The following is a 10000-nucleotide window of genomic DNA, read 5'->3' on the forward strand; positions in this document are numbered from 1 at the left end:
TGAACCGTATACGATAGGGGCTCCCCCGATAGAGGCAAATCCACATGGGGCGGGAGGAACACACCGGCTGAACACCAGCACGTATGCCGGCCGCCAGGTGCCCTCCCAGGTGGATATCGAATGCAAATCGGTCTGAAGAACATGAACTACCTGGACAACAGAGGAGAACCATGGAGACCCAACGTGAACCAAATCCGCCCACCACCAAGCTGGGACATTTGGAACAAAAGTTAGGACAAATCGGGCGCCGAAGGGTTGGAATAACACCCTAAATCGGGCGCCGAAGGGCTGGAATAACACCCTAAATCGGGCGCCGAAGGGTTGGAATAACACCCTAAATCGGGCGCCGAAGGGCTGGAATAACACCCTAAATCGGGCACCGAAGGGTTGGGAATCACCCTAAATCGGTCGCCGGAGGTAAAAGGTCCAAGGGACCATGGTTCCGAGGGTCTCACATCCCTCAAACGTGTCCGTTTCACGTTTCCTAATCGGACTGAGCAGTTTGCCACCACCGCCGATTCTCTAGGACATGGAAGTCCTGTTGTCAAAAGTCAGGTTTCTCAAATCGCGCCGGTACCTGTCTGGTCCACCCACCAGGGAGTGTGTCATCGCCGGACAGGCCGAATTATCGAAAAAAGGCGTGTCAATCGATAGATTTCAATGTGCTCCGATTTTTTGCCAAAAGTTTGTGGACACTAAAACCGTTAAAACGTTAATAACACAAAAAATACAACTCCGATCTGGTTGAGGTTTTTTTTGCACGAAAGGGTACAAATAGACGAACATTTTCATCTAATTATAACCGTTTTTCTATAAAACATTTTAATAGAAAATCGTGTTTTAATGTTTTGGGGAAAAAAATCACTTGCCTGTACAATAGATTCCTATGGTTCCGAAATTTTTTTTACAGTGGATAACTGTTGACCATCACGAGAGAGGGTATGAGCCAAAATTTGGGGCATCTAGCCCATCGGGAATTATGTTTTATCATTATTTCAAGATTTCGGGAATTGGTCGAAAAAGTGACAGAGTGCCACTGCCGTGCACCTGGTATTATTTTTGGGTTACCAGGTGCATATTTTTATAATGGTTTTAAATGATTTTAGATAGGCTACATACCTCAATACCCTATATGGAACAACCATACTACGGACCCAAGTCAGTTGGGGCCGGCCTGAGTGATTTATGAAGCTTTTAAAAAATGTCTGTACTCATCCTCCCTTCTGTGCACCTGGTATTATTTTTGGGTTACCAGGTGCTCCTATTGAAATCGAATGAGTGCACCTGGTATTATTTTTGGGTTACCAGGTGCTGCTATTGAAATCGAATGAAAATGATTTTAAATGGCCTGCAGACACCCATGCCCGCTATGGGAGCACCATACTATGGGCACAAGTCAGTGGGGGCCGGCCTGAGGGATTTATGGAGCTTTTCAAAAAAGGTCCGAAAATATTCTATGTTGAACTACTCAGGAAAAACGGCTAAGTGCCCTCTTTTGGGTTACCAGGTGCTCCTATTCTAATCGAATGAAAATGAATTTAAATGACCTGCAGACACCCATGCCCGCTATGGGAGCACCATACTATGGGCACAAGTCAGTGGGCACCGGCCTAAGGGATTTATGGAGCTTTTATATAAAATGTCTGTACTCATCCTCCCCTCCGTGCACCTGGTATTATTTTTGGGTTACCAGGTGCTCCTATTCTAATCGAATGAAAATGAATTTAAATGACCTGCAGACACCCATGCCCGCTATGGGAGCACCATACTATGGGCACAAGTCAGTGGGCACCGGCCTAAGGGATTTATGGAGCTTTTCAAAAATAAGGTCTGAATACTTTCTATGTTGAACTACTCAGGAAAAACGACAGAGTGCCCACTTTTTGGGTTACCAGGTGCCCCTATTTAAATCGAATGAAAACGAATTTAAATGACCTGCAGACACCCATGCCCGCTATGGGAGCACCATACTACGGGCACAAGTCAGTAGGCACCGGCCTAAAGGATTTATGGAGCTTTTCAAAAATGTATGTAGTCACCCGCACTACTGACACCACCTTATGTTAGTTTGGGTTACCAGGTGCCGCTATTGAAATCGAATGAAAACGACTTTTAAGGGCCTGCCCACACCCATGCCCGATATGGGAGCACCATACTACGGGCACAAGTCAGTGGCCACCGGCCTAAGGGATTTATGGAGCTTTTCAAAAAAAGTCCGAAAATATTCTATGTTGAATTATTCAGGAAAAACGACAGAGTGCCCTCTTTTTGGGTTACCAGGTGCCCCTATTGAAATCGAATGAAAACGACTTTTAAGGGCCTGCCCACGCCCATGCCCGATATGGGAGCACCATAGTAGGGGTCCAAGTCAGTAGGCACCGGCCTAAGGGATTTATGGAGCTTTTCAAAAAAAGTCCGAAAATATTCTATGTTGAACTATTCAGGAAAAACGACAGAGTGCCCTCTTTTTGGGTTACCAGGTGCCGCTATTGAAATCGAATGAAAATGACTTTTAAGGGCCTGCCCACACCCATGCCCGATATGGGAGCACCATAGTAGGGGTCCAAGTCAGTAGGCACCGGCCTAAGGGATTTATGGAGCTTTTCAAAATTAGTCCGAAAATATTCTATGTTGAACTATTCAGGAAAAACGACAGAGTGCCCTCTTTTTGGGTTACCAGGTGCCCCTATTGAAATCGAATGAAAATGACTTTTAAGGGCCTGCCCACGCCCATGCCCGATATGGGAGCACCATAGTAGGGGTCCAAGTCAGTAGGCACCGGCCTAAGGGATTTATGGAGCTTTTCAAAAAAAGTCCGAAAATATTCTATGTTGAATTATTCAGGAAAAACGACAGAGTGCCCTCTTTTTGGGTTACCAGGTGCCGCTATTGAAATCGAATGAAAATGACTTTTAAGGGCCTGCCCACACCCATGCCCGATATGGGAGCACCATAGTAGGGGTCCAAGTCAGTAGGCACCGGCCTAAGGGATTTATGGAGCTTTTCAAAAAAAGTCCGAAAATATTCTATGTTGAATTATTCAGGAAAAACGACAGAGTGCCCTCTTTTTGGGTTACCAGGTGCCCCTATTGAAATCGAATGAAAACGACTTTTAAGGGCCTGCCCACGCCCATGCCCGATATGGGAGCACCATAGTAGGGGTCCAAGTCAGTAGGCACCGGCCTAAGGGATTTATGGAGCTTTTCAAAAAAAGTCCGAAAATATTCTATGTTGAACTATTCAGGAAAAACGACAGAGTGCCCTCTTTTTGGGTTACCAGGTGCCGCTATTGAAATCGAATGAAAATGACTTTTAAGGGCCTGCCCACACCCATGCCCGATATGGGAGCACCATAGTAGGGGTCCAAGTCAGTAGGCACCGGCCTAAGGGATTTATGGAGCTTTTCAAAAAAAGTCCGAAAATATTCTATGTTGAATTATTCAGGAAAAACGACAGAGTGCCCTCTTTTTGGGTTACCAGGTGCCGCTATTGAAATCGAATGAAAACGACTTTTAAGGGCCTGCCCACGCCCATGCCCGATATGGGAGCACCATAGTAGGGGTCCAAGTCAGTAGGCACCGGCCTAAGGGATTTATGGAGCTTTTCAAAAAAAGTCCGAAAATATTCTATGTTGAATTATTCAGGAAAAACGACAGAGTGCCCTCTTTTTGGGTTACCAGGTGCCGCTATTGAAATCGAATGAAAATGACTTTTAAGGGCCTGCCCACACCCATGCCCGATATGGGAGCACCATAGTAGGGGTCCAAGTCAGTAGGCACCGGCCTAAGGGATTTATGGAGCTTTTCAAAAAAAGTCCGAAAATATTCTATGTTGAACTATTCAGGAAAAACGACAGAGTGCCCTCTTTTTGGGTTACCAGGTGCCCCTATTGAAATCGAATGAAAACGACTTTTAAGGGCCTGCCCACGCCCATGCCCGATATGGGAGCACCATAGTAGGGGTCCAAGTCAGTAGGCACCGGCCTAAGGGATTTATGGAGCTTTTCAAAATTAGTCCGAAAATATTCTATGTTGAACTATTCAGGAAAAACGGCTATGTGCCCTCTTTTTGGGTTACCAGGTGCTGCTATTGAAATCGATCCTCACTACTGACACCACCTTATGTTAGTTTGGGTTACCAGGTGCTGCTATTGAAATCGAATGAAAATGATTTTAAATGGCCTGCAGACACCCATGCCCGCTATGGGAGCACCATACTATGGGCACAAGTCAGTGGGGGCCGGCCTGAGGGATTTATGGAGCTTTTCAAAAAAGGTCCGAAAATATTCTATGTTGAACTACTCAGGAAAAACGGCTAAGTGCCCTCTTTTGGGTTACCAGGTGCTCCTATTCTAATCGAATGAAAATGAATTTAAATGACCTGCAGACACCCATGCCCGCTATGGGAGCACCATACTATGGGCACAAGTCAGTGGGCACCGGCCTAAGGGATTTATGGAGCTTTTATATAAAATGTCTGTACTCATCCTCCCCTCCGTGCACCTGGTATTATTTTTGGGTTACCAGGTGCTCCTATTCTAATCGAATGAAAATGAATTTAAATGACCTGCAGACACCCATGCCCGCTATGGGAGCACCATACTATGGGCACAAGTCAGTGGGCACCGGCCTAAGGGATTTATGGAGCTTTTCAAAAATAAGGTCTGAATACTTTCTATGTTGAACTACTCAGGAAAAACGACAGAGTGCCCACTTTTTGGGTTACCAGGTGCCCCTATTTAAATCGAATGAAAACGAATTTAAATGACCTGCAGACACCCATGCCCGCTATGGGAGCACCATACTACGGGCACAAGTCAGTAGGCACCGGCCTAAGGGATTTATGGAGCTTTTATATAAAAGGTCTGTCCGCATCCTCACTACTGACACCACCTTATGTTAGTTTGGGTTACCAGGTGCTGCTACAGAAATCGAATGAAAATGACTTTTAAGGGCCTGCCCACACCCATGCCCGATATGGGAGCACCATACTACGGGCACAAGTCAGTGGCCACCGGCCTAAGGGATTTATGGAGCTTTTATATAAAATGTCTGTACTCATCCTCCCCTCCGTGCACCTGGTATTATTTTTGGGTTACCAGGTGCTCCCATTCTAATCGAATGAGTGCACCTGGTATTATTTTTGGGTTACTAGGTGCTCCTATTGAAATCGAATGAAAATGACACACAAAGACAAGGATTAATTGCAAAAAATATTGTATTTATTTAGAGTTATTCATGGATTGATTTGTCCCTCAATTAGTCTCCGAGCCTGGCTTGCATTATGAGGCAAATTATGGGAACGGTAGTAGCGTGCCTGCGTCTCCAGGGAGTGACACATGTGGTCAGCCACAGTTCCACGGTCTGTAAGCGACCCAAGATTAAAGTTTAATGTGGCAATGCTTCTTCGAATTGTACCAAATGTCACTTTCCTTCCAATGCCAAACTCTGCAAAAATCTTACCCACACAATCACAGAGATTACCGTATGGTTTACCAGAGCATGTGAAAAAGAAGAGTGTTGTGTCTGGGGTCATTCCACTCAGATGAGGCCTGATCCGATGGAATCGTTGAAGCCAAGTGTATTCCTCATCAGATATAACAATTCTGCACTCCCCGAAGCTGTAGTTAGTTTTGTGGCTTGCTACAGTCATTTGATAAACCCCACTTTCATTGGTTATTTCATTGAAATCACTCTCACCGAACATGGTGACTGGGGATCGTCGAGTTCCATTAAAAGTCGCCAACCGGCTGGACATGAGAGCCGCAAACCTGCGTCTGTCAGATGAGGTGGCTCGGACTTCCAGCCTGCTGAGAACAGAAGGAATAGATGCATTGCTTAGCTCCAAAAATCGTTTTAACTCCGCAGCGCTGAGCACCTCGTCCCTGCAGCGTCTGCGAAATTGTGCCATGTGCGTTGCCAGGCTCTGCCTAGAATCCCTGTCTATCTTTGCCAAGCAGAGTAACAATTTGCGAATTACACTGGCTTTAGCTTGCAGACCATTCGGCCGGAACTGAATAAGATATTTCAGGAAACTTCTAACATCTGATCGGTATAGTTTTAATGTGGATGGTGCCAAACTACGGCCTTCACATGTCCGGTACCACTCATACACACGCATGTAGTTGTCCAGAAAACACAGGCCTTCATCGGATTTGTCCTCGGACATAATGCGGAGGAATTCCCGTACTCGTGACAGACTGGTGTGACTATTGTCTATTCTTTTAACTGAAGGGTTAATACCCTTAATATAGGTAGCATATTCATTCAAAATGACATCACTCAAACCTTCAGTTGTGGACGGCACACCACCGCCGCCTCCATCACTTTCGCTATCGGTGGAAGGCGACATGACGCTGCATTGCTCCCCCGGTTCCGAGCATTGTTCACCGGTTGACTGCACCGTCGCCTGACTGGTTGACTGCACCGCTGACTGCTCACTCTCGCCACTCAGCTGCTGTTCTGCGGACAACTCACTTCCAACGCCGTTGTTAGGCTCCATACAATCCCCTGGGTAGGCCTGCTGTGTCTCAGCCGAAATCGGGCTACATTGCACGGCATGATTCCATTCCATAGATGCGTGTGTAAGTCCATGGACAGTCTTAAAATGTTTGTCTATCCGCGAAATATGCGTCTTGGTACAAAGTCCACAGTCATGTCGTTTTTGTTTGCTGTCCATAGCTAGCTTCTCTCTCCTGCCTTCCTGTGTGTATGTTTGTTAGCTTCCAACCGTCGCCTAATCAATGGCCTAATTATCACCAGGTGTGGATACAGGTGCGGCGCGAGCGGGGCACGGGCGGGGCACGGGCGGGGCAAGGGCGGGGCTGTGTCATAGCTATGCCCTGCTTAGGGCTATAGACATGAATTGTTATGCCGGAAAATAGGCACCTTGAATGGGATTCAATTCATAGAGCACTGCCCTTGGAGCCCACAGGCTCAGATGCCACATGCCACAATACCACTTCCACATACCACAATGCCACTTCCACATACCACAATGCCACTTCCACATACCACAATGCCACTTCCACATACCACAATGCCACTTACACAAGTGTCAAACGCCCCTTCACCAAGTGCCAAACGCCCCAACCCTAACCCTAACCCTAACCCTAAGAAGGTCGTAAGTTCCATCAGCAGTGCCACAGGTGCCATAGGTGCCAAACCCCTGCCTGGGTAATTTTTAAAGCTATTTAAAAAAAAAAAAATATGCCGGGCAAGAGGCACTCTGACCGGGGTAACATTAGGTGTGCACTGCCCCCCCCTGGAGCCCTGTGGCACTTGGCACTTGGCACTTGGCACTTTAAACCTTTCATAAGTGCCATAGGTGCCAGACCCCTGACTGGGTCATTTTTAAAGAATAAAGGGCTACACACATTAAATACTATGCCGGGCAAGAGGCACTCTGACCGGGGTAACATTAGGTGTGCACTGCCCCCCTGGAGCCCTGTGGCACTTGGCACTTGGCACTTGGCACTTTAAACCTTTCATAAGTGCCATAGGTGCCAGACCCCTGACTGGGTCATTTTTAAAGAATAAAGGGCTACACACATTAAATACTATGCCGGGCAAGAGGCACTCTGACCGGGGTAACATTAGGTGTGCACTGCCCCCCTGGAGCCCTGTGGCACTTGGCACTTGGCACTTGGCACTTTAAACCTTTCATAAGTGCCATAGGTGCCAGACCCCTGACTGGGTCATTTTAAATACAGGATAATAGGCTACACACATTAAATACTATGCCGGGCAAGAGGCACTCTGACCGGGGTAACATTAGGTGTGCACTGCCCCCCTGGAGCCCTGTGGCACTTGGCACTTGGCACTTGGCACTTTAAACCTTTCATAAGTGCCATAGGTGCCAGACCCCTGACTGGGTCATTTTTAAAGGATAAAGGGCTACACACATTAAATACTATGCCGGGCAAGAGGCACTCTGACCGGGGTAACATTATGTGTGCACTGCCCCCCTGGAGCCCTGTGGCACTTGGCACTTGGCATTTGGCACTTGGCATTTGGCACTTTAAACCTTTCATAAGTGCCATAGAGTGGTAATTGCATAGGATTTCAGGGGTATACACATTAAATACTATGCCGGGCAAGAGGCACTCTGACCGGGGTAACATTATGTGTGCACTACCCCCCTGGAGCCCTGTGGCACTTGGCACTTGGCATTTGGCACTTGGCATTTGGCACTTTAAACCTTTCATAAGTGCCATAGAGTGGTAATTGCATAGGATTTCAGGGGTATACACATTAAATACTATGCCGGGCAAGAGGCACTCTGACCGGGGTAACATTATGTGTGCACTACCCCCCTGGAGCCCTGTGGCACTTGGCACTTGGCATTTGGCACTTGGCATTTGGCACTTTAAACCTTTCATAAGTGCCATAGAGTGGTAATTGCATAGGATTTCAGGGGTATACACATTAAATACTATGCCGGGCAAGAGGCACTCTGACCGGGGTAACATTATGTGTGCACTACCCCCCTGGAGCCCTGTGGCACTTGGCACTTGGCATTTGGCACTTGGCATTTGGCACTTTAAACCTTTCATAAGTGCCATAGAGTGGTAATTGCATAGGATTTCAGGGGTATACACATTAAATACTATGCCGGGCAAGAGGCACTCTGACTGGGGTAACATTAGGTGTGCACTGCCCTGTGGCACTTGGCACTTGGCACTTGGCATTTGGCACTTGGCATTTGGCACTTGGCACTTCCATAAGTGCCATAGAGTGGTAATTGCATAGGATTTCAGGGCTATACACATTAAATACTATGCCGGGCAAGAGGCACTTTGACTGGGATACAATTTTAAAAATTCCCGCACCATCTGGATTTGTCCACATGATGGCGACATTGGATAGGGTAAGCTGGGATAAAATTATGATGGTAATTGCATAGGATTTCAGGGGTATACACATTAAATACTATGCCGGGCAAGAGGCACTTTGACTGGGATAAAATTATTATGGTAATTGCATAGGATTTCAGGGGTATACACATTAAATACTATGCCGGGCAAGAGGCACTTTGACTGGGATAAAATTATTATGGTAATTGCATAGGATTTCAGGGGTATACACATTAAATACTATGCCGGGCTAGAGGCACTTTGACTGGGATAAAATTATTATGGTAATTGCATAGGATTTCAGGGGTATACACATTAAATACTATGCCGGGCAAGAGGCACTTTGACTGGGATAAAATTATTATGGTAATTGCATAGGATTTCAGGGGTATACACATTAAATACTATGCCGGGCTAGAGGCACTTTGACTGGGATAAAATTATTATGGTAATTGCATAGGATTTCAGGGGTATACACATTAAATACTATGCCGGGCAAGAGGCACTTTGACTGGGATAAAATTATTATGGTAATTGCATAGGATTTCAGGGGTATACACATTAAATACTATGCCGGGCAAGAGGCACTTTGACTGGGATAAAATTATTATGGTAATTGCATAGGATTTCAGGGGTATACACATTAAATACTATGCCGGGCAAGAGGCACTTTGACTGGGATACAATTTTGTGGGTAATTGCATAGGATTTCAGGGCTACACACATTAAATACTATGCCGGGCAAGAGGCACTCTGACTGGGGTAACATTATGTGTGCACTGCCCCCCTGGAGCCCTGTGGCACTTGGCACTTGGCACTTGGCATTTGGCACTTGGCACTTCCATAAGTGCCATAGAATGGTAATTGCATAGGATTTCAGGGGTATACACATTAAATACTATGCCGGGCTAGAGGCACTTTAACTGGGATACAATTTTTAAAATTCCCGCACCATCTGGATTTGTCCACAAGATGGCATCATTGGATAGGGTAAGCTGATTTTAGGCATTGGGGCCTGGGAACACAATGTACATCAATGGCAGGGCTTTGCTGAAGATTGATGGGGAAATGGTGATGGGAAAATGGGCCAAAAAAAAGGGGGACAGAGCAGCCAACCTCCAAAGAGGCTGACTGCTCTGCCCCCCT

The sequence above is a fragment of the Salvelinus namaycush genome, unplaced genomic scaffold (genome assembly GCF_016432855.1).
Source record: "Salvelinus namaycush isolate Seneca unplaced genomic scaffold, SaNama_1.0 Scaffold2408, whole genome shotgun sequence".
Lineage (NCBI taxonomy): Eukaryota > Metazoa > Chordata > Actinopteri > Salmoniformes > Salmonidae > Salvelinus > Salvelinus namaycush.